At 36.4% G+C, this 27,662-nt stretch overlaps 1 long non-coding RNA gene across 1 annotated transcript; it reads left to right on the forward strand.

The window, feature by feature from the left end:
- Nucleotides 1–1,220: 1,220 nt before the first annotated feature.
- On the forward strand, nt 1,221–3,131 carry LOC113094547 (uncharacterized). The gene is made up of 3 exons (XR_003288122.1): nt 1,221–1,542; nt 2,586–2,621; nt 3,002–3,131. It is a non-coding gene; the product is annotated as an uncharacterized LOC113094547 (long non-coding RNA).
- Nucleotides 3,132–27,662: the final 24,531 nt, after the last annotated feature.

A 27,662-nucleotide genomic window follows, 5' to 3' on the forward strand; every position in this document is an offset into this window, starting at 1 on the left:
AGCGTTTTCTTTCTTTATTAATGTCCTCCTGATGGAATCAAGAAAAAAAAAAAATACTTCATACACATTCTACAACCTCAATTTATACTCCTGATCTGAATAGTGATCAGTGACCCTGGAGCTGCCGTCATTGCCCTTGCCCAGTGCGAAGAGCAATATTTTAGACCAGAGAACAGGTGGACACCAGCCATGGGAGACAGTTCAACCGGCTTGCCCACAAACAGGGGTCAGGGAGGGCCACACGTCACATAAATCAATCTGATGTGTTCACCCAGGCCTGCACTGGCACAGGCCAACCCGCGGCCCGCGCACCATGCCCACTGAGCTACTGGCTGTGCCGCTATTTTGATGCATGGTTCAGGGGTGCATTTGGAACGGGTCAGCTGACTTTGAACCAGGGCCTGGCTGGAGAGACTTCAGGTGCCTTCTGGTTTCACAGATATCATGCCAGTGGTATGAGCTACGCTGCAGGGGAATAGGGAGCTCTGAAAGAGATCCTGGTGGGCAGCAGAATGAATGTGCAATGGCATGTGCAGTTCAGGACGTCAGTCACTGCAGATTCTCATCTCATGTACACACTTCAGATACCAGAGATTTTTCTTTATGACATGTAAGCATTATTATTTCTCAAATTAAATGAGGGGAATTGGTTTGCAATTATTATCTTACACCCTGCAAGTTTAAAGCATTGAAATTTTCCATCAAAATCAGGTAGGGCATGTTGATACAGATTTCATATGTTGATAATCGCATACAATTTAGCATGATATGAAAACGTTTATTTATAACAGAATAACAGAATCTATACACTGTAAACGATTTCTGTTGTTTTCACAGTATTATTGCTGTATTATCAGAGAAAGCTTACTGTAGAAACAGTTTACAGTAAGTTGCTGTCAATTTTATAACTTTTGCAGTATTATTGCTGTATTTCCAGCTTTGTCTTACTGTAGAAACTATTTACAGGACAGTTGCTGTCAATTTATGCTATTCTTTGAAAAAAAAAAAAACAATAGAGTGGGAAAATAATTAGCCTACAGTAATCCTTATATTACTGTTAAATTGATGACAGTAATAATCCAACTTATAAGGAATTTTATTTATTAATTATATATTTATTTATAAGGAATTTTATAATACATTGTTTCATATGGTAACCCATATATTAAGGCATTTGGCATATAGTTAAAAAAAGTTGAATTATTTATGTGGGTGTTTTTTAATTGCGTATCTTTATGGTTGCCAGATTTTGACACAAAACCCACCTAATCTCATAGGTTATAGCCAACAATTTTGTGGGTGGGAGGTAGTTGTAGAGATGTAGATGTCAAAAATATAGGCTAGGTAAATAGATAAAATCAATTCCCATGATATATTTTTAATATTATTATTTTGCTTTCTATTAAACACACTAATTACATAAAGAGCGGAATCGTACGCGATATACCTGGCAACCAATCATCTAAACCGTCAGCCTGCACTCATTTTCCAATTCATTTTCTGAGCCTTTGAGGATGAACAAGACCAACGAGAACCAGTCAGGTGAGATATACAATTTTATTCAATATCTTAAAGATGTGTATTTCAAAAAGTTTCACCCCAAAGGGAAGATATTCGTTTTAACGTTACCACTAAATAATCGGTGGTGAGTTTGATAGTAGTCTGTAACACAAACATTCTAACGTTAACCAAATATTAATTATCACAAGGTTTGCTGTTAATGTTAGTTAATAATTTCAAGTTTAGAACAAAGTAATCGAAATGTTCTTCTTTATGAACATTTGTGTGTAACTTACACCGTGTGCGTGTGTCCTGTCGCGATCGAGGCCTTACGCGCCTAAACCTAAAGCTATGTTCGAAATCGACCTATTACACTAATGTTATGCACGACTTGAAGGGACAATCACAGTGTTTTCAGTCATATTATACATTTATTGCGTGAGTACAACCGATGTATTCATTTAAAGTGAATACACAGGCAGTGAAAGTCGGGCCGGTTTAATTCCCTCGTCTCGGTATAGTCCTTCTTCAGACCAGACGTTCCCATGATTTTGCTCACTCGTTTTCATTAACTTCTTCAAGTGCATTAATATCTGAATACAGCCACTGCCAACGCACTGTGGATAATTTAGTTGTATATTTGATATTGTTTGATATTCACGATAATGGCTATTATAATCCCCGTATTCTTGTTACTTTGGGTGCTTCTCATTTCTTATTTGTGACAAATCAGGTTCTCCCTCGAAATCGGCTCTCTGTTAGGACACCAAGAGATCTCAAATTAATTGTAATAGGTACATAAATAAATAATAATAATTTAATAGATTAGCCATTTTTTACAAGTAATAAATGAAATGCACAGGTTGAATAATTAATACTAGTATTCAATTATTTGATTTACTTAAATTATATGTTAAGTTTTTGTTGTGCTATTTTTAAGTTGCATTTAAGTTGATAGCTTGTCATTTCTGGTCTTTGAAATTAGTTTTCTTTCTTTTCAAATTATTTAATTTGATTCTATATATTGGAATTGTTTTTTAACCTTTTTATGTTTTAAATTATCCATGTTTCTCTTTGTCTTACAGGTAAAAATCATTGGTGAAGTCACCAGATGTGGATGGGTAAGTACTGCATCTAAAGTTAAAATTGTTTGGAAATAAGATTAGAAATGCCTTTATCTTGCAAAGTGTGTCAGTACTCTGTAAAGTCTATTCCAGAATTTGTCAGACTTGCTAAGGAACACAGGAATCTTGCAAACTATAGATTCTCTTGTGGATTTTTCCAGTGTCCATGTAACTTCAAAACTGCCGTTGGCCTTCGTACACATATGTATCGTAACCATGCAGTGATTACACCAAGTGCTGACAAATCACACAGTGGTGTTAATATGACATGCCAGGATATGGGATGTTCTCTCACTTCCACATCTGGAGATGCATTGTGAAACGATTATCTCTGTGTAGGTCTATGCAGTGTTGAATATGTTTTTCATTTCTTTCAGCGTGTATGTTGTTCGACATTGCAGCGTGCTGATGAGTTAATAAAGAGGTAAGTCATTTTCAAGTCTGTTTATCACATTGATGTCGGTCAAGCTGTAGTGCAACTTAATTTTTGTGTTTTGTTCTCTATAGGCAGCAAAATATAAAAACTACCGTAATCAGTTATACTGCATAGTAACTTTACAGTATTTTAAAATACAGTGCAAAAACATGAACTGTAATTAATTTTACAGTATAAATATACTGTAAGTTATTATACAGTATGTTGTGAACTACTGTAGTCAGGTTTACAGTAATATTACCGTGGAATAAAATACTGAAGCTTGCTGGCTATTTGTTGCCAGTAAGTTACTGTTGATTTTACGTGAAATTTTTTACAGTGTAGTTTATTTATTTACACAATAACGGAACATATTTGTACTGGACACTCACCAGCCACTTTATTAGGTACACGAATTGCTTGATAACATAAAAATAAATCCTACTGGGATTTTCACGCACAACCATCTCTAGGGTTTACAGAGAATGGTCCGAAAAAATGAAAATATCCAGTGAGCAGCAGTTGTGGACAAAAATGCCTGGTTGATGTCAGAGGAGACAGTCTGTCTAACAATGGACAGACTGGTTAGAGATGATAGAAAGGCAACAGTAACTCAAATAACTACTCGTTACAACCAAGGTATGCAGAATTCCATCTCTAAATGCACAACACATCGAACTCTAAAGCGGATAGGCTACAGCAGCAGAAGACCACACCAGGTGCTGCTCCTGTCAGCTAAGAACAGGAAACGGAGGCTGCAATTTGCACAGGCTCACCAAAATTGGGCAATAGAAGATTTGAAAAATGCTGCCTGGTCTCGATTTCTGCTGTGTAATTCAGACGGTAGGGTCAGAATTTGGCATATAGAACATGAAAGCATGGATCCATCATGCCTTGTCTCAATGGTTCTGGCTGGTGGTGGTGGTGTAATGGTATGGGGGATATTTTCTTGGCACACTTTGGGCCCCTTAGTACCAGCTGAGCATTGTTTAAATGCCACAGCCTACCCGAGTATTGTTGCTGACCATGTCCAACAATTTATGACTACAGTGTAGCCATCTTCTGATCTGTTACAAAGCTCAAATCATCTCAGACTGGTTTCTTGGCCATGACAATGAGTTCACTTTACTCAAATGGCCTCCGCAGTCACCAGATCTCAATCTAATGGAGCACCTTTGGGATGTGGTGGAATGGGAGATTCACTTCACGGATGTGCAGCCAACAAATCTGCAGCTACTGTGTGATGCTATTATGTTAATATGGACCAAAATCTCTGATGAATGTTTCTTAAACCTTTCTGAATCTATGCCACGAAGATTTAAGGCAGTTCTGAAGGCAAAAGGGGGTCCAACCCTGTACTAGCATGGTGTACCTAATAAGTGACTAGTGAGTGTATATATATATATATATATATATATATATATATATATATATATATATACATACATATATATATATGTGTGCGTGTGTGTGTGTGTGTGTGTGTATAATAAAAAATAAAAAAATACAATATCTCCTAACGAAAAGGAAAACAAATTAGAGAAATTTGAAGTCTGCATGTCAAGATAATGTCAAATTTGGTCAAAATTCTTATGGGCTTTCAACTTTTCTTTTCGGTTATGTCATTCGTGCTTGCATTGAAGTTTTTAATATTTTTTTTCAAATAATACATTAATGGCTTGCTAATCTCAAGAGTGAATAAAATGACTTAATTCCAACTAAATGATTTCTACAAGTGCTTCTGAAACTAACCCTTATTAAATGAATAACTCCTGCCAATAAACAGTGGTTATCTATCTTTTAAAAGTTGAGGGAACACCTGAGAATTCTGCAAGAAATAGGAATAATTCCTCAAAAAGCAAATTGCCTGGCTGAACTAGGATTAAAAATAATTTTAATTTCCCAAACATTCGGTTTCCGAGTGCTGTTGTCTGTAAAAAGTTGATAAAATACTCAATGCCCCCTGTCTCTTAACTTCAACAACAGTCAATCAGACCAGCCGTTGTACTCAATCACCGAAGAAGCTTCATATCAGAAATTAACTTACAGTTCTCTGAAGCCTAAATGAACATATGCACAAGGACACCTTGAGGGTTACTCTCCACACACTGCCGTATGATATTTGATGGAAAATTTCATAAAGTTTGCTCTAGGTCATGGACAGCACAAAAAAACATAGACAGTTTGTTGTAAACTGTTGATTATGCATACCGTGTTCAGAAGGGGTTTTGGCAGAGATAAAAACAAGCAGCTTTTATACATGACACCTTGGCTTACTGAATTCTGGGGGAATAATATGCATAATGGAAGTGAAAGGTAATCTTAAAGGGGGTCATATGATGCAATTTCAAGTTTTTCTTTCTCTTTGGAGTGTTACAAGCTGTTTGTGCATAGATAATATACATAAAGTTGCAAAGACTAAAGTCTTATCTCCCCCCCCCACCCCCCTCACATCTACTCCACTATGTGGGAAGATTTGCATAAGACTGCCCAAATGTTCATGAAGCTAAAGAAGGTGTAACTTTTTTTCTCACTTTAGTATTGTTGCTGCCGTCACCACGCCGTGGAGAGGTTGTTTCGTTGTGAAAGCGAAATTACTTTGTTTGGCCTTTGTTAGGCTGTTTCTATAAAGTGGGGTAATTCCAACTTTGCAAGGACAGTCAGGTGCTTCTGACTCACAGTCTTTAAGAAGGCTACATTTTCATAAGGTAAGGGGTATACATTTTTTGTCACACCCTTGAGGTATATGGCCAATCACAACACACTGGATAGCTGGCCAATCAGAGCACACCTCGCTTTTCAGAACGCTGAGCTTTTTAAAAATCGATGTGTTTCAGAAAGGGAGGGCATAGACGAGCAACAATAATCTACAGTATCTGTAAAATATTGTGTTTTTTTTCTTTACCCTAATCTGCATAAACACATTGCATTACACCAAATATACAAAATAATGTTATTTTTTAGCAATGTCATATGACAAAGTTACTTTCTTGCAAAGTCTTAATTTATTTAAAGGTAAGGTCAAAACATGTTTTAGATACTGATATGGTATCTGTATATAGAGCTGAATAATATATATATATATATATATATATATATATATATATATATATATATATATATATATATATATATATATATATGATGAAGTTTTCATTATTAAAGTTATTTTACTGTTTATTACTGTGATGCTGCTTTGAAACAATCTGTATTGTATAAAGCACTATATCAATAAATTGGAGTTGAATCCAACCATTAAATCAAAATAAATGTCAGTGTTCTGTCACGCTGCAACACTAAATTTGCTGTAGAACAACACATTTAGTTAAATGCTGCTGTTCATCACTGTTTTCAATAGTTCTAAACATAAAATAAAAAATAGCCACTGTATTCATAGTAAATTCAGTATCTTAATGTTATATTCATATTAATAAAAAAATATTAATTATATTAAATGAAATAATGCCCTCTAAATATCATAACTGGATCTATATAACTTGTTGGTTTAGCTTACTGTTTTTTTTTTTTTTTTAAGGGCAGCATGACTGCAGATTTACACTTATTCTAATATAATATGAGACATTTGAGTAACTCCGGTGATAATTCATGACTTTCTCCATTTGGAGGTTTAACCAGGAATCTTTGTTGAACATTAACCACTATGCCACAATATCCAACCACATTCACCTGGATGAAAACCAAGAATTTAAGTGAAAACCTCAAACATAGCCTAAAGCACAGGTATCAGAAAGCTGATCAGTGCTGGCCACTTTAAAAGGCCAATTCAAACAGTCCTCAAATACAGTAACTCTTTACAACAAACTGTCCCAAATATTAAGGCAAAAAGCATTCGCAGATGCTAAACGAATCCAATGCATTTTCCAAACAATATTTTTTCGCCCCACAAAAATGCATGTTTATCCTGTCATCACTGAGATCTCAATATGTATGCACACTTCTGCCAAATTAAATCCCGTGTCACTTTCCAAGCTTTGGGATGTGAGAAGCGAGATTATCCTGGGGGCATTCAATTCCATGCCACTGACCTTACTCTGGCCTCTTGAGTGAGAGGCCTCATGCCATTAGTGCGAGGGAAAGGCTTTTAAAGGAAATCTAATCTCGTCTGCATCTGATCTGTCCACTTCAGAGTGGAGGAACCTGGCCTGCGTATTACAGCAAACATCCTCTGCCGCTGTATCCCTTTCTTCAGCGTTCAATATTCCCTCTCCACTGTAGGACCCATTTCTGTAACAAACTCCCTGCAACTTGTCTGACCAGCGGCTGTAATTTCACTCAGAGCACTTGCCCTCCGAACCTGATGTACAGCTTCACTCGACTGTATCCACATGCTCACCTGAGCACAACACAGACACCAGTGTTTAGGAACATGTCTCTGCTTTGTTCATGGTTTTCTCTATTTATTTTGGTTAATTGTGGGTAAAGTGTTTTGCTGACAGGTTGCGGTGAGAGGTATCACCCGAGATCATCCCACATGCAGAGGCTCAAAACATAAACCACAAATCCTTTTGGATATAGACATTGTTGATTATAGATCGTTTAACCTATGATCTAAAACTATGAATGAATTTAGCCGATTTTATCAAGTCATGTCTGCTCTGAATTGAGCAGAAATAGTAACTGGAACAGACTTTTCCCAAAGCAAACCTGATTCAGCAATGAATTTATATACAATATCACACTGACATGAGCTTAGGATCGATACAGTATATACTGTATATAAAATAAAAAAACAGGTTTACATATTATGGATATTGTGAGAGCAATATAAAGTCATTCATAGTACATAATACAGCTATTATTATTCAGGGCATTCCATTACCATTTTATTTCCGTTGTTAAAAAAAAAAAAAAAAAATACAACAGAATATCTGTTGGGATTTAAAGTACTTTTATAAAGACACTCAGACAATAAAAAAAAAAAAAAATATATATATATATATATATATATATATATATATATATATATATATATATATATATATATATATATATAAACATATATAAATATGTATAAACCTTTCAGAATATATTTTACAGAATTATTTATGGAAAGACAGAATCTATCACTTAGGAAATCCTAAGATCATTTTTTCTGATATGTATAAATCATCATATCGTCTTCTGGATGGGGTGTTAAAGAGTAAGACAAACCAACAAATTTTGGAAAAAAATTAAATACAAATAAATCATCATATCCACTGATAACACTTACTGATGTTTGTTCTTTTCCCTCCCAAAATAATATCACTGTTTTTTGTTATCTAAAGTTCTCACAAAAAAATAACAATGGTAAGTGATATTATTGAGGACACATGCAAGAAAAACTATTACTAACTATTACTAATAATAATAATAGAAAATAATAATAGTTATATACATTCAGTAATAGAACTAGAAAATATGAATGATGAATGAACAAATGAATGAATGAATATTAAAAGTTAAAATAATTTAAATGCACCCCTACATGCACTTAATTGTGATTAATCTACCTAGTATAATTTAAATATTTAACAAAAATCCCATATATTTGTAGACATTTGATAGGGACATAAACATTTTATGTAATAAATGCTTGTAGTGATGTTTGCTTAAGCTAATATAGTAATATAAAAACAAACTTCAATCAATGAAATGGCATTTCTGAATAGCACTTCTCATGTAGTGAGATAAATGCAGAAAATAGAGAGAAACAAGCACACTTCTTTCTGATATCGTAATCAGTTCCTTGTCGCTCTGGTTTTCTCATCCTGTTCCCTCTCGCTCAGGTTATTTCTGGAGTTATTTTTGGAAGCTCCTTGACCTGCACAGAGCAGCACCTCCATATTCAAAGAACCTTCCCTCGCCAACACCCCTCATTTACAACCCATTACTCAGTTCTGCTCAGCTGAACCACATCCATATATTCTTCAAGGCCTGGTTAAACTTAATCATTAGGTTAACAAGCTCCCTTCTCTCCAAATGATGATCCTCTGAATTCTAGGGATTTGTTCAGGAGGGTGAACCAATAACTGAGTAGGCACAAAAGACAGAGGCCTTCGAATTAGCACAAAATAATCACTAAAAATCGCTTTGCATATTCAATCACTTAGAAGACTGCCAAAGTAAACAAACATACAAACCACAACTAATATTTCTTCAAGTAAACAATCAAACAGTCGAACACGCCGACACTGTTGTGAATCGCAGTCAACCCTGACAGACACATCAAAACCAAACATCCACATAAAGTTCAGAATTAAAGAGACAATTGTTTCTATAAGGGGGGGGGGGGGGGGGGGGGTTGAAATGCTCATTTTCACTCAATCTCCTGTTAATCTTGAGTACCTATAGAGTAGTACTGCATCCTTCATATCTCCAAAAAGTCTTTAATTTTATTATATTTATAAGAGAAAAATAGTCTGTGCCGATTTTTTCCGGAAAAACACGAGCCGCTGGAGGCGTGATGTGTGGGCGGAGCTAAAGAATCACGAGCGCGAGTGGGCTTTTGCGTTGAGAGAATCAGATCCCAAGGCTGAAACTGAACGAGAGCAGCAGCAGCAAGGACTACAACAGCGTCTCTATGTGGTATGTATTGAAACTGTATATATTTGCTTATGTAACCCCTCTCTCCCGGGTCCTTTCTGACGCTCCTCGCACTCGCTCTGAGCGGGACTCGAACCCGGGTCTCCTCTAACAAGGAGGCTAAATGGTAACAGCCACTAGCGTCTGTTGCCAGTGCGTCTCTTGAGATCGGGGAGGTTTACCTGCACAACACTAACTCGCTGGCCTCCGTTACACTTAGCGGTTTTGGAAAATTATTAAGTTCCACTTTATGGCATCTTTTTTTTTTCTTTAAAGGTGTACAAGAGGTTTACTTGATGTGCTTACGCGCCGATAGCTAAGTTAACAACACAGAGATATTTGAAGCAGTTTTACTCTCCGCCTGCGGTTCCAACACACGATCATGACCCTTTTTCGTTGGGACTGCATTATCCTTAAGAAATAAATGATATGCAAATCGGTGTCAAACTGGGACTTGTTTGTAAAACAAGCATCTTCGAAATGCAGGGAACAAACAAAAACATTTGCACAACTCCGTCGATGCTCTTTAAAAATAAACTCCGTCCACTGGTCCCTTGATATTTTTTTTTTTTGGTAATCTGTGCAGGGTTGTCTTGCCCTCGCAACTAAAAACACACTTCTTTTGTGACATTTCACTCTCGCTCTGGTCAGTGAATGTCTCGTCTCTGCTCTACGGGAGCGTGCGCTCTTCCGGGAGAAGTGCCCTTAGGACCCATATAAGGAAATTCCGCTCCATCTAACGTCACACAGAGCCATACTCGAAAAAAACTTTCCGAAACCTGTGACAAACTTTTTTGGAACAAAAATACTCCTTCAAACGTACAACTTAATTTTTGAAACTTTGTCCATGTTTAGCATGGGAATCCAACTCTTTAACAGTTTTAAAAACTCAGTATGCATGAAATAGCATTTCACCCCCCCCCCCCCCCCTTTAATACACCACGTTAAAGAAGTAAGATACGGGAGAACAATTCAAATCAGTTGTAATGAAGGTTAACTTTTTTATTTGGTCATTTAAATACTATAAAGAGTTAGACATGTTTTTGTTTAAAGACCATCTGCCTTACATGTAGTGCTGGCATCGTACAACTCATGTAAGCTCATTAATTACAACTGCTCAAGAGGCAGTCACATGTTACTGTTTTAGCACATCAATGGCACTTAAACATACTTCATTAGCTTGACGTTGAAGTGTGAGTTTGGGCATGGATTCCAGTGAGCTGTCAGTTTACATCTGCTCTTGCGGCTGTTTAGACTGATTTTCATCAAAGACAACTGTGTTTATATTTCTAGCTTCTCTATAAATGTAGGTCATCATGAAAACTGTCATCTATAATGTTAATGGAACGCAAAACTTACAACCTAATATCGAGTTATCAAGGAAATGTACATGGTATATGTGGTACATACAATTACAAAAGTAATATAAAAATTAATATTATTTTTATATAAATATTTGTAGTTTGTGCAAAAACTAATATATATATATATATATATATATATATATATATATATATATATATATATATATATATATATATATATATATATATATATATAATTAATTGTTTAAATAGTTCGTACAATTAAATTTTATATACACACACACATGTAAATATAAAGAGCAATTATAATTAATTATATGTATATATTACATGTAGCTAGATAGACAGGTGGAAAGATTATTAAAAATGAAATTATTTAAATCTATTTAATAATTTAGTTGTCCTCTTTATACACACAAAATATTTAAATTTTTAATATAAAAATAAAACTACATATTAATAATAATAATAATAATAATAATAATTAGCATTGCACGTAATAGATACACAGAAATTAATAACAAATAAATTATTCAACAGATGCCAGAAATAGGTTCTGATATTAGCCAATCCTCAATTACCTTCTACAGACTGCACTATTTGAATATGCTAATTATTCAGAACTACCGAACATATCAAAGTACTATGGTTAATGGTTAATAGGTCAGATCAAGGCATGTGAACCTCCTTGTGTTTGTCTTTTTAAGTTTATGAGTACATACTTATGGGATTTTCTGATGGATTTTAGTACACTTATCTTGTATGCATCTGTTGGTTATTTCTTCTGGTGACCATGCAGCTGAACAAACAATAGCACATTTTAATGTGGTACCTTGCCTTCCTGCCATGCATATTCATGACGAGCTCACGCCTGGCAGTGACACGGGGGTGCGGCAGGGATGAGGCGTGCTTATCGGAGTGTGTCACGTTTCCAGACCAGCGAATTTTTTTGATTAAAGTCCCTTATCCGTTTTATCATGCATATCCCTTGCCTGATTAAAGTGATCTGATGCTGACACTCACAATGTCAGGGTGAACTGAGGAGGAGCTCTCTCTACACCTCCCCGAACATGCCTGGAATCCCTAATCCCCTCAAAATGCACCTGTCAGTCTGTCCCTACAGTATGAACATGGGCACCTCGAGAACCAACCCAGCGGGTTACTGATGTTGAGATGTTATATGAAGCATTTGTTAAACTTTCCTCACCATTTCTACTGTTAAGATTAAGTAACATGCACTAGAAATTAGTACATATTATGGTGAGACATCATACACAATCCCGAAGACACAGTTCAAATACTTAACATGAATGAATCCAATTCCTCAACTTCCCAAAATTGAGCAGTTGATGCGAATGGGGCGCATTTGTTAGGAGTGAATTGATGAGGGACGCAACGCTAGTCAGAGAGCGAGCGAGAGGGAATCTTTCCCAGAAAAATTTGGCCTAATGAAACAGCTGGGGATGACACAGTTGAAACTATCCAATTGGAAATGATAATTAATGGTATTAGGGCACAGAACGCTTTGGTATCGCTAAGGATTAGAAAAGAGTCTATTTCTTAAGAATTGGGAAGTTGTTCTGAGACAACTGCAGGTTTCAGTTCATCTGTCATCATGGGAAGCATGATTTCACCAAGTACAATATGTTCCTGGATCAACATTCTTGTTGATCCTGGAACAACATTCCAATCAACCAATCAGAACTGAGATATAACTTTTCAGAAAATATCTGTTTTAGGCTTACAAACAGAGTTAGGTGGATCTACAGCCTTGTTAATTAGCTATCATTTCCCTCTGATTAGGGGTAGGGATTGGGTTAAGTCTATATTTTTGGAAAATAATGTTGATCCAGGATCATCAGAAAATGTTGATCCAGGAGCATATCTTGGCAAAATCACGGCGACCTGTCATCATCATGTTTTTGTTAACAGGTAAAAATGAGATAAATACAATATTATATATATATATATATATATATATATATATATATATATATATATATATATATATATATATATATATATATATATATATAGTTAAAATATTCAATTAAAAGATTTTTGCAATGTATTTTACATAAAAAAAAAAATACTATTTTAGTCTTTCTTTTTCAGTGTAATTTAACTCCATGTTTTACTTCTTCTGAAAATATTATTAAATGTATCAACAATTTCAAAGGCTTTGTTTATACACCAATCTTTATGTCACACTGAGTTATCTCTTCATGATAAATTTATGATAGAAAAAAAATAGTATGTCAAGAAAACTGCTTCATTTACTGTAAAAAATAGAATTCTTAGTTCTAAATAAAACTTTCTGATTACTGAAGTTGTTTTACATACTAATACAGTCTTCTATTTCAAAATGTCAAGTTTAATTCAGTGTTACTTGCTGTTTCTTTGCAATTAATTGTGAAATTTACTAGCAATTTCCACTTTTTTCAGAGAGCAACACTAAGCAATTTGAATCCATAATGAGTTTATAATATAATGCATGAAGTTCAACAAGTACACTGCACAAAAAAGACTTGAGTTTTTAATCAGTGAATTTTTTAAAAACTTGTTCTTCCTTAAAAAAATAAAATAAAAATAAATAATACACACACACACACACACACACACACACACACACACAAAGCACTGTCATAAATTCATTTATATTTAGAAAACCCAATACACAGTGGGTTTCTTAGTAAAATGTGTTTATTTTAAGGATTTTATATTTATATTTATATTATATTATAACTGGAAAATAAGATTTAAAAAAGTGTTAAAAAATATGATTTTATGCAGTGAAGAGGTTCCTACAGGATATCTTCAAAACATCAACAAAAAGTTGTTCCACAGCAGAAACAACACAATTCATGATTTTAAAATACAGGTTTTCTTGATTAAACATTGCAAAAGAGCAAACATCCCTCCCCAAAAAAAGTGTTAAAGGAAGAGACAGGACAGGCTGGGTTAGTATTACTTGTCAACCAATGATCAAATAGCATAGACGGGAGGCAACTACAGAGTGCCTTGCTGGCAAAGAAATATAACGTCCAGATTTAATTCTGATACCAAGAAATAGAATTTCAAAGCTGGATGTCTTATCATTGGCATGTCCCTTTGCTGGACTGATTTCCCTAGCAAAACCCTGTCACTGCTATTATGTTGAACATGGAACCAATTTACTGCACCAGCTAAACAGGGTTACTGGTGCTCCTGTAACCCCCTAAATGTTTGAAGTTATCACAGACGTCAGGGAGAAAAAGCATTTTGAATGTTGGCTGGAAGAGGGGGGGGGGGTGGTTGAAGAGACCGTAATAGAAAGTATCAATCAAAAACAAGGCAAGGGGCAGAATGAAAGTCATAATGTTAACCCAGTCTGAGGAGCACAGGGACCAAAATGCATTTCCTTTGTATAGGTAATTCACTTGCTCTCTCCAGACCATAAGACCCCAGCCTGGGACCTGGAAAATATCAAATAAATAATTCCTATCTCTGGACAAGGCTTTTGGATTATCAAAGAAAGCATGTGCCCATTACAGGCCTCTTTTGTGATGGTATCTGGCCACACAGATAAGGGCCGACTGGTCAGAGGTTTGCAGTTTTTATACATGTGAAATAAAGAGTGTGTGGTGTGGATGCATCCTTTTTCATCCAGTCTTTCATGTTCAGTTTGAATATAGTCTATACTGTACATGGCAATCATGAGAAATAAAGAGCTTGCAGTGTGGGTGCACTTTTCCCATCAATCCTTTCATGTTCAGCTTGAATATAGTCAATACTGTACATGGAATTCATAGACAGCGTATAGGTTGTGTCAATCCATTTGCACGTGCATAAAATCTATCTTTTCTTGATGGCCTCGGAGTCCTTGGTTCCCTGTTTAAAAAAAAAAAAAAAAACCCTGGAACCAGACAAAAAATATAAAATTTAAGAAATGATAACTGACCCCAAGCCACAATCAAACTGAAGCACCCATTCAAAGGTCAGGCTGTTTTTTTTTTTTTTTTTTTTTTACAGATTAAATATGTCGTGCAGTTTGAAATTGATCAATGTTTCATATCCACCAATTCTACTGCATTTTTTTATAAATTCTGAATAATTTAGCATTAAACTGATACACACTATTTCTAGCAATCAGTTTAGAGGTGGAGATGTTGAAGGTCATACACATTTGACCTCCAGATTATGCAGTTCCAATGTATTTGAAATAATCAGAGAGTGTTGCCAGACATTACAAAAATCGCTAAACATACAAACCCCTTCAATCTAGAATAGTTAAACAGTTTCTTTTTATGTACTCATTATACACCATATGGAAATGCAATGGGTGCTTTCAAATATCACTGCTACTGTCAGCAGTATAAATAAATAAAAAGAAGTGACACTTCAAGACCAAAGCTCATTCACAAACACCTTGTTTTGGTATGTATGTTATATAACTGCATAACTAAAAATAAAATAATTTAAACAATAATAATACAAATTAAATCATGTTAACTCTGGACTTTTGGTAGTTCCTAGGATAGCAAAGTCCATAAAAGGAGATGGAGCTTTTACACATTTGGCTCCCAAACTCTGGAATGGCCTTCCTGATAATGTTCAGACACACTCTCTCGGTTTAAATTTAGATTAAAGACATCTCTTTAGCCAAGCATTCTCATAATATATCTCATAACCCTGTACTTCAGTTACATCTGATCAAATGTACATTATCATTCTTTAGCTTGGGTTGAACACATCATTTTTTGCTTAGTTGGAACAGCAGCTACGCTAAATTTTCTCAATTTTGACATCCCATGGTAACTAGGAATTACACAATCTTAAATCTGGATCCAGCCCTTACAAAGACCGGAGATGACGAACCCCTCAGACAACATACAAAACAACCAAATTTTGATATAAGTTTGATTGCAAAATATAATCATTGCTGTTAATAGTGTTTACCGTCTGTTTGATTACATGACATTAACTAACTGCTTGATTTTTACCATATTTTTCTGTCATTTGGACATTAATTATATCACCACTGATAAGCTATTACTAAATATAATGTAGAAACTTTAATTTTCTGTAAAGCTGATTTGCAAAAATTTTCATTGTGAAAGCACTATACAGGTGCTGGTCATATAATTAGAACATCATCAACAAGTTGATTTATTTCACTAATTTCATTCAAAAAGTGAAACTTGTATATTATATTCATTCATTACATACAGACTGATATATTTCGAAAGTTTATTTTGTTTAATTTTGACGATTATAACTGACAACTAAGGAAAATCCCAAATTCAGTATCTCAGAAAATTACAATATAACTTAAGACCAATACAAAGAAAGGGTTTTTAGAAATCTTGGCCAACTAAAAAGTATGAAAAAGAAAAGTTTGAGCATGTACATCACTCAATACCTAGTTGGGGCTCCTTTTGCCTGAATTACTGCAGCAATTGCCTGATCAGTCTGTGGCACAGCTCAGGTGTTATGAGAGCCCAGCTTGCTCTGATAGTGGCCCTAGCTCTTATGCATTTTTGGGTCTGGCATATCGCATCTTCCTCTTCCTAATACCCCATAGATTTTCTATGGGGTTAAGGTCAGGTGAGTTGCTGGACAAGTAAGAACAGGGATACCGTGGTCCTTAAATCAGGTACTGGTAGCTTTGGCACTGTGTGCAGGTGCCAAGTCCTGTTTGAAAATGAAATCTGCATCTCCATAAAGTTGGTTAGCAGCAGGCAGCATGAAGTGCTCTAAAACTTCCTGGTATACGACTGTGTTGACCTTAGACCTCAGAAAACACAATGGACCAAAACCAGCAGATGACATGGCACCCCAAACAATCACTGACTGTGGAAACATTACACGGGACCAAAAGCAAAGCAGATTGTGTGCCTCTCCTCTCTTCCTCCAGACTGGGACCCTGATATCCAAAGGAAATGCAAAATTTACTTTCATCAGAGAACATAACTGTGGGACACTCGGCAGCAGTCCAGTCCTTTTTGTCTTTATGCTTCTGATGCTGTCTGTTGTTCAAGAGTGGCTTGACACAAGGAAATGCAATAGCTGAAACCCATGTCTTGCATATGTCTGTGCTTAGTGGCTCTTGAAGCAATGACTCCAGCTGCAGTCCACTCTTTGTGAATCTCCCCCACATTTTTAAATGGGTTTCGTTTCACAATCCTCTTCAGGGTGTGGTTATCTCTATTGCTTGTACACTTTTTTTTCTACCACATCTTTTCCTTCCCTTCGCATCTCTATTAATGTGCTTGGACACAGAGATATGTGCACAGCCAGCCTCTTTTGCAATGACCTTTTGTGTCTTGCCCTCCTTGTGCAAGGTGTCAATGGTCGTCTTTTGCAGTCTTCCCCATGATTGTGTGGCCTACAGAACTAGATTGAGAGACCATTTAAAGGCTTTGCACGTGATTTGAGTTAATTAGCTGATTAGAATGTGGCACCAGGTGTCTTCAATATTGAACCTTTTCACAATATTCAAATTTTCTGAGATAATGAATTTGGGTTTTCCTTAGTTGTCAGTTATAAACATCAAAATTAAAAGAAATAAACATTTTTAAATATATAAGTCTGTGTGTAATGAATTAATATAGTATACAATATTCACTTTTTGAATGGAATTAGTGAAATAAATCAACTTTTTGATGATATTCTAATTAAATGACCAGCACATGTACAAATAAACATGAATTAAACTGAAAAACTTGAATTGAATTTTATTACTTTAATGGAAATAATAATAATATTTTGGCTAGTTTCCAATGTCAAATATCTTATTTTCATTTAGTTTAATGTGATGCATAAACTAAAGACTAAAACTGATTTTTTTTTTTTTATAAATAAATAAAAAATATAGGCATACAAAAACTGATAAAAAATTATAATAAAAGACAAAAATAGAACAAAATTAATAACACAAACTTCAATTAAAATTTAAAATATAAAAAAATAAAATATAAAACAAATTCAAAATATTAAGAAAAACTTGTTTCTCAATGGATAAGTGCTTACAGATCAGGCATTTGTCCCTTTAAACAGGGTGAAAGATTTAGTCTTGTAGTGTGTTTACGTGAACAAATACATTGACAAAAAAAATTCAAACAGCACTTATCATATTGTAATGCCTCAGAAGATAACCTTAAATTACATAACAATACATCTGCTCACTATGACTTCATAAAGTCACCAATGGGGGATGTATGACTGACAAGCAAGCTCATGGCAAACACATAAGTCAAAATCACACCACGTTAAGATTCACCGTGCCTTTCCAAGCAGCCCATCCAGCTTCCTCTGTCCAGCCATCCATCTACCCATCCCGGGCCATCTATCGGTCTCCGAGCTCAATGCCTATGTGCCTCATCGCCGGCCCCATTTCCTCCTTTGCACATAAAGAAAAAAGAAAAAAAAAAAACAGCATGGCCAAGGTTTTTAATTCAAATTTCATCTCCAGTGCCGCGGCCCGTAAGCTCACTCAGCAGCCACTGGAGTCTAAAGTGACTCTAGGGAGCCCTCTCACAGCTCTATATGCAAATAAGCCTGCACCTGGGCAGTGGAGCAGGCCTGCTGAGAGCTTACTTATGCAAATCTGATTGAGTGAGAGCATATTTCTGGAGCGCGTGCGCGGGCCGCCAACACCACAAGTTATATTTCACAGGATCGGCTGCCTCCGTGTTCCGACAGAGCTGGGAAGAGGGGGGAAAGAAAACTGGGGAAAAGGAGAGGGTGCCGGCCAGTCCAAGAATCTCTTTGTCCCTCCTAGATCCCACCCTTCTCAGTTTTAATGTGTCAGGGGGCAGGTGGAGGGTAAATGACACAGGACCTCTGTAATTTCCTATGCACACTTTGTAAATGGGTTGACATATCAATATGTCCAACACACCACCATCACTGAGTGTGGTATTAACCCCCTGATTAAGTGGTAAAGGCTGGCTGCAGTTCAATCTCCAAACTGAAAGAAGCCCTTGATGTGAATAAATGAGACTGAAAGTGAAGAAAAATCAAACAATCCAAAAGCAAGGCAAATCGATAACTTAAAAACAGACGGAGAGAAAGACCAATAGATACATAAATGGATAGACAGACAACTATACCTACAGACAGACATACTTGGATGGATGGATGGATGGAGACTGAGATAGACACAGACAGACATATACATACAGGTAACTAAATAAAAACTGAAACAGACACAGAGACAGTTATACACAGAGATAGATAGATACATATATAGACAGACTGGTGTGAATACACAGTTAATTGATTCATAGAATAATTAGATGCTGATAAAGTTTTTATTATTATTATTATTATTACTACTACTACCTAACCATTTCTGATGATTTTATTTAGCAATATTTATATTCAATCATACAGACACCATGATGTGAGAGTGAAATATTCTGTCTGATGTCACATGATCAGTCAGTCACACCAGTGGATGGTTCCAGCAGCAGCACATCATGTGTGGAATCATATTATAATTGCACCAGGTGCAGGGACATGTACCCGTTAGTTAAATACATATGCATGATTGCGTGCACTTTTTATCTCCAAGGCAGTATATATAATCAATCATTAATTTTTGAACAAATTAATATACTTCACCATTACATAATTAATGGAGATTACTGTCAAGGCGGTTAACATATCAGTCATGAACATATACCGACTCATGGATAATAACACATATTATTAGTGCTAGACCCAAGGGAATGAACTGTAGCTAAGTACCCTAGAATAAAAATATATATACATGTGCGACTTGGCAGAGTCTTTTGTTTGGGAACAACTATTTTGTGGTATGTTATTATTATTTAATTTTTTTTTCATACATATCATAAAAAAACAAAAATAGTTTTCTTCTATTGAAGTAGAAAAAGCAAAGCAACTGAAGGGAAACAAACACATACCTCCCAAAAGTCAGCGATGAAAAAATGCTTTTCTTGTTTGTCTATGCCTCATGCACTTATAATAGCCCAATTAAGGAAAGAAAATGCTTGTTTTCTTTAGGTGGGTCAAAAATTGATTATCTCACCATGCGCAGACACCCCAATGTTCAAAGATTATTGCTGCTAAGCCAAATCAGGCCGTTTATTCACACTGTCAAGGACTCTCGAGCCCAAATTGCTCTAATAAGTGATCGTTTTCACACTTGTTTAGTTTTTAAAGTGCTCATGCAAAATACAATAAAAGGGTGGGGAAAAAAGAAAGGGGGTGGGGGGTTTGGTTATGGAGAGCTTGCTGCTGTTCCTTTTAATAAGGGTGAATATGTCATCCACGGCAGTCATTTTTCTGATGGTGTTCCTTCTCAAACGTGCCTATGCAGCTCTGCATGAGCTCTAATGTCATTTAAAAAGATTAGCAGATTTGTCCCTCACTGCCGTCTGATGATGCATCAGCCAATCACAGCCCTCAAAAGATAAGCCTGACAGTGAGCAGAACACTCCCATTCCACATAAAAAGAAGTTAAGAAATAGAAAGGAACTGACCAGAAAAGGAGAAATTAGCTCATGTATGTTGATGTCAGAAAAGGTCATCTCCGATGCCGGCCCATCATGCCCTGTCTGCATCCGAGTCTCTGACAGATGAGCAACAAAAGGGTCCCTGCATTTCTGATTGACAGCTTCTCTAATTGTATCCAGTCATTCATGACAATTTGATTAAAATATTACGCCAAAGTCTCGCCCCCTGTTTGTTCCATTGCTCCAAATCTAATTTTGATTTAAAAAAGAGAGATTAGCACCACAAGCATGACTGAGGATGCTGTTCAATTCTACATGATCTTTGTCACCAATGTGATTTTAACATATGTATAACTTTCGTTTCGCCCCCTTTGTTTTTTTTCCACTGATATCATTTTAACAGGGAGAAGAAAAAGAATTCTATTTTCAGAGAAAATGCTAATTTGATGCATCACTATAAGTTCAAATCACTAATATAGGATTGCCATCCAAAGATTCTATCAAGGTCCTGCCCGTACTATCAAAACTTTGTCTAGTTAGGGACCTTAAATGGAAGTACAACCAGCTGAGGTGTGACCGTTAACACCACAGTGACCTTTTCTCCAGGAAACTTGAATCATCATGGTGAAAATCACATTAAGGTCACATCCATTTTTGCCTGATCTAGCCTTTATTACAATTAGGTGCACCGTATTAAGGTATCAGAAAGAGAAAGGATCCTTGGATCAGTAACTCAGTGTGCTAACCTATGGTACAGTACGATGAATGAAATATGGCTCTCAATCTCTCTGATAGAGTGATCTCAGCAAATAGAAAGTGTTCGTCCTTGTTTTAGGTCATCAATTCAATTAGTTCATCCACCGCTAAGACTACAATAAATCTGAGCAATTCAACCTCTTCCTCCTGTTTAGAACACCTCCTATTACCCTCCTTCAGCCCTCTTGGCTCCTGCCCTTCCCCTGAAAGAAAAATAAATCCATTGTAATATGATAGCAGTGAGTGGGGGCTGATTGTGGTGGTGGTGGGGGTGTAGGGCATTTAGGAGGATTTCAGAGAGGAAAAAATGCATGTATCATTCACCTGATTTGAATTGTAGCTCACTTTTTTTGAACCCCTGCCAATTCATTTTGTACATTAAAAATTGGTCAGGGTTGATAAGATTCCATTTTCACGGTTGGCAATGCAGAACTGGAGAAAGAATACAATTACAGACCCCAGAGTAAACTCTCCGAATGTCAACTTGATGTAAATGATCAAGAGCGCTTGCACAAAAGAACAGGCTTCAACTTCAACGTCAAACCCCCCTCCAACTCTCTCTCTCTCTCTCTTTCTTTTTTCTCTCGGAGGAACCTTTTCACCCCAGTGATCTTGCCCCCACGTATCCAGTTATGTAAACCAAAGCTCTAGTTCAGTCTGTTCTGGAAACATTGGGAGAAAAATGGGCATTTTAAAATAGGCAAGGGCTAATTTTGACTCATAAAATGTTTAAATCAGGTGCTCCCAAACATTTTTGGCAGCCACGCCAAACTTGAATTTTACACAAATATTTGCTTGTTCATGGTTCTCTAATGACGGTTGGTGGTTTCATGACATGCAAATTAACAGAACAAAAAATACATATATGAAATATTTTTAGTAAGCGTTTGACTTGTTATTGTACCTTGCATTTAAGCCACTCTGAAAATACAGTATTATGAGCTTCCACGTGTTAACAAACACCAGTGCTGCTCTTCTCTTGACAATATTCTTGTTTATATCACAGCTTTTGTTTTGATTATCCTGATTTTAAGAAGTTTTATTTTGATTAATTGTGCAGCCCCATTTGTTTATTTTAATGTTACGTTCAGTTTAAATAATTATTAGCTTTTCAACTCACAAACCTCTGTTTGGAAAATCCTGCCCTTATGCAAACATCTTTCTGCAGAGTCTGATTACTGTGAAACCTTTCTGATGAACATCAACTCCTAACGGTAAAAAATACCTTAGTGTTAGTGCCCATTTGGCAAATAAGTTCAGCCTTGGTTCTCGTGCGGGAAACGCAGGTTCGATTATGGCTTGCATAGTGTCCTGGTCCCTTCCACCAATCCCCATCCCCTCTCCATTGTCCTTTCATTAAAAAGAAAACAGAAACACCATCACTAATTGCATTTCAACAGTAAAAGTCGATGTGAACTGTGTATGTTGTCTGAAATGAGAGCAGTATGTAAATGTCTCTGGGCACATCAGAATTCAAATGTCAACCCCTTTGACACTAGGGCTGTTTGGAGAGACCTCCGTGCTATATTTCGCTCTGGTGTCACCAGGACGGAAGCAGCTGCATGGGGCAACACCTCATAATTACAGAACCGTGCTACCGCCATATTATCAGACAATATTGGCCTTTCTCTACAGTCATCTCTGTCTAACCTTCACAGTCAGCTGCCCTCTTTCTTTATCATTATTTATGCATATGCCCCCTCAACCAGATTGATTAGATTTCGATAATGACCAGCATGGCCTCATTAATAGGAGCTAGACATACGGACATCAGAAAATAAGATAGAAATCAAGTGCAGGTCAGTTGTGCGCAACCTGTGTACAAAGCTGGCATTATCATATGTGCGAGGTCCTGACATATAAATGCACAAACTAAAAGGCAAAGAATGCCGCCCTCTGGGCCATTGTCATAGTGTTCAATTGTTTCTGGCAACAAAAAGGTATAAACACAAGGGTTGTTTTGTCTATAAGAGTATAATTTGGAGTTCACTAATTATTGCTTAGTTTTTGTAATTAAAATTTACTCACCTTCATAGTTAAAAATCTTTGGTACACAAAATGAGAAGGTTTGCAATGGTTGCTATTTCCCATGCAACTACAATTAATTTGAATTTCAAGCTTCAAAAAGGACACAAAATACCATAAAATTGATTAGAAATGTGGTCCATACAGCTTTTACATTAAATATGATGGATAAATCAATGTATTCACTGTCATTCTCAAGCTGTTATCAGTTACCAAACTAGATGATTAATTGTATGATTAATTGGTTTTATGAACTGGATCAATGTTTAACTGAAATGATTAAACTCAAAAGAATTATTCCTTTATTGCAAATTAAATACATTGCTACTTCATGAACTCTTTTGAAGACACCAAGGATAACTTATTGAGTAATGTCTTAAATCTTAGTGTGAGCTTTATTGGATGGCTTCAGAAGCATTGAATCATAGAGCTAGAGTCATATGGACCACTTTTGTTATACTTTTAAAATGGTTTTGCATAATTTTTTAAGTTCGATAGAACCCAACCATTGCATGACAAACGGTGACCTGTAAAAATATTATGAAAAAAGTCATTCAGGTTTGGAACAGCACAAAGGGGAGCAATAAATAACATAATTTTGGGGTGAACTATGCCTTTAAGCTTCAAAATCTACTGAATACAAGAGGAAAGCATATAGTGTAATCTGCACATGGTGCAGCAATATGGACATCAACACAGCAAAAAATAACCCTGCGGACCCACTATCAAAGTCACAAGGAGACTAGATTAGAGAAAATAGACCCCATATCTGTTTGACTACAGTAAACACACTAAGAATCGAGATTCACAGGCAGTAAAATGGGAATATGGAGGAAAAACAGAGGAGACTCAGAGGACTCATTTTCTAGTTACGCCGGTATCATTGTATCATATAGCAGTCTGGCTACTCTCACATCTGTTGCACTGCCTACAGACAACATAAACGGCACTATGGAATACAAATTTTGCTGTCTGACAAGCCGTTTTACGAAGTGGAAAGTGCTGAGATTTCTTGTGCAGAGGAGAGGCAGACGGCTAAAAATCAAGTGGTTTAGGAACTAAAAGCAGCTTTTAAGTTTTTCTTGAAATAAGAGAAAATGTTTTTTAAAGGAATTCTTAAAACTACACAGGAATTTTGTAAACAGTTCACATTGCTCTTTCCTGTGCAATTAAATTAATTGAGAATGAATATTTTAAAGCAGTTTTTTTTTTCTGTCCTAAGTTTTCATTAAAGTGGCCCATACTAAAGTCTTCTGAAGCCATGCAATATATTTGTTTAACCTAAATAGGCACATTATTCGTTATTTCTTGAGTAAATCATTCATATCATTTTGCATTGTGTGAACCAAATCAACTACGCACTGAAATTAACCAACTCAAAATGATGATTCATTCAAGTATCCAACATAGCTGATTTCCAGTAAATATCAGCTTTTTGGGGGTCTGTTCTTATTATAATCAAATGGAAAAGAGCACTCTGAAAAAAAAAACATAAAACAACCTATTTCTTTAAATGTTGGCTCAAGCATTTTAACATGTCCACTCATCCCTGACTGTATTCAAATGATTATCTGTCAAACACATAACAGAACCCCAAAATTTTATCATAAAAGTTCCAAAGTGCCTCAGTGTGCGATGTGGCTTTGATGTGCTTTAAGTGGGCTGATGAATCTCAAGCATAACATCCTGCTTTCATGATGCTTAAGATCATCAATATTCATTCTGTTCTGACAGCCCAAGTTGACTTTGAGTAACAGTAAACGCTTTAAAGACCGCACTGAAAAATTTGAGGACGTCAGTCTGTCTTGAAGATGCACTCATCAACTGAACGCTTATACACAGTGTACAAAACTTGCACTGGACACAGGTCCTGTGACTTTTCTGTAGTGGCTCGATGAAAATGGGAGTTGACACCATTTGCAAAGTGGAAATGAGGATAGGAATTGCACATAGCTAGAGCGGATGCCAGGGAACTGACGATCTCTCACCCCGGCTGGAGAAACAGCCTTTGACACCCGCATGGCACCGCCATCTCTAATGACCACATGGCCATTTCAAAGAGATAAAGAAACACGCTCCGACAACCATCTGATGGGCCTAAAGCCGCAGCGCAGGAAGAGGAAATGGATTGGAAGGGGTTACTTCATTATGCAGCAAATTAGAAAAATTCATAATTTATCATTACACCCAGCCGAAATGCCACCCGACTGAGCCTCACCCTGTGAAAAACATCACGCGGAAAGGGGGAAAAAAAAATTACTGTCAGAGGCCTGCAGCAGCCAACGGGCAAAATTAATATGCAAATGTATGCAAGAAATTAAAAAGCAGAATTACACAGGCAAATGAGGTAGCTACACTTGAATTGTTAGGATTATGAATAATTACTGCGAATTTCCTGCTCCTAATATAACTTGTTTTTTGATAAACAAAGACTTAATTATCGAGATGCGCTGGAGAATTTCCGCGGCACTCATTAATCTTACAGAAAAAACAAGTCCCCGGTGGCCGGCTGTAATGAAGAGAGCGTGCCCTGAATCGGCAGAAAGATCAGAGGCACCAGGGTGCCAGGGTAGCAGGAATGAGATGACAGTGCCACTGTCCCTCACGCGTACCCAAGAGTGTCATAACTTCTTCCCCTAACTATCAAAGGGACTTATTTATGCTGGCAACTGAGCCATAAGTCCAATTTTACGAGGCCTGGAGCGCTTGAGGAATAGTATGTTGATGCGCTCTGGAAATGCCACTTTTGTCGGCTCCCCCAGCTTGGTCCCTGCTGATAGCGAATGGTAATGGACCTGAAGGTTGCTGGCAGAGGAAGGGAGTTGGCACACCATGGCTCCAACCTACAGGGGGCCATCAAGGCCAGGCACTTTGGGGACACGTGCCATAGGTCTTCGGTAAGGAGCTGGACTCCGGTGGTACGGTGGGGGGGTGGGGGTGTTTGGGAGTCTTCCCGGAGGATGGGAGAGCAGATAAACATGGACGCACTCTACAGATGGCTTTAATGGGGCCTGCAGGTACTGTTTGTTCTTCAGGGAAATCAGCAATCTTCCAACCTTTCCAACCAGTCTGAGACAGACAGGACGTACACAAAAAGCGGAACCTGCACATGATAAACAGAGGATGAGAGAGGTGGAGAGAAACACACACACACACACACACACAAAGAAAGTCATGTAGTCAAGGGCACACTACTTCTTGGCTCACTTTGTGTCATCTGATCTGCCACGCTGGTCCCAAAAGTGAAATCTGAACCCAGAGTGAAGATGAATCCAGGGCCCAAGTCTGGCAACAATATTTCATTTATTTATTTATTTATTTGACTTGCTCTTAAATATAAAATTTATATTTCTAAAGGCAAAAATAAGGCACTTCAGAGACTAAGAAAAATGTACAGCGTTATGGGCATTAGGTAAGATAGTCGTCCATCTCTAAGACATCAAAACTAATGGATGACTAAGGATGACACAGGGAGATTGTGGAAATACTCTGCATCTTGCTCTGTGCTTCTCCTTTCAACATGGAATATAGCTATATTCTAAAATGAATAGTTCGTTGTACGTTCAAGTTGGACATTCATTGGTCAACAAAGGGCTCCACAAGTCGGAATAAAATAACCCGTAAACACAGTAACAGCAATGAAATGAAACACTTGTTTATCTTGTGGTAGAATGGCAGTTGAATTTGATTTTTTTTTATTATATCTATAGGTTGACAAAATTTTGCAAGCTATGAGTTATCATCGTATGACAACTGAATGCGTTATGTACTGTAACATTAGATTGCAGTAATACGTATGGAAAATTCAAGAAATGAGGACAAAAAAAAAAGTCAGTCATTTGGTTTGTTTCCAAAATAATAATTTGTTTGTATGAATCGGTTAAATTCATGGCTGAAAGACTTACTCATTTTGACTTGCTGACACCTACTGGCGGTTTTAGTTTAATATTTAGGCTATAATTTTATCATAACAATGAAAAAGTTAATATATTTTAATTTAATAATATATACACAATATATATATATTAGTGATCGACCGATATTGATTTTTTATAACCGATACCGATACCGATTATTTGCATGTTTATGTACCCGATAACCGATATGCAGAACCGATATTTATTTACTGTTATACTTCTGTTTCTGACAATTATTACAACACAAATGAGCTGAAAAAAAAAACATTTTATTTATATCACTCCCTCCTTGCATACAAAAAACTTTATATTTATACACAAATAAATAGAGGGGTCTGAGTCCAAAAAATTTAAGTGCACTGTTACTAAGTGTTTTTGTTTTAAATAAAAGCTTTGATGAGGTAAAAAAATAAAAACAGGTAAAAAAATAAAGCACAAAAATGATTCTAACATATTGGTGGGGGCGGGAGGGCTATTTAGGAGTGCATAGCTATTTAGTAGTGTAACTTAATACTCCCAGTTAAGCAGAACTAGGTTTTAGTGTAGAAAAC

This window comes from Carassius auratus, unplaced genomic scaffold (assembly GCF_003368295.1).
Source record: "Carassius auratus strain Wakin unplaced genomic scaffold, ASM336829v1 scaf_tig00215408, whole genome shotgun sequence".
Classification (NCBI taxonomy): Eukaryota; Metazoa; Chordata; class Actinopteri; order Cypriniformes; family Cyprinidae; genus Carassius; species Carassius auratus.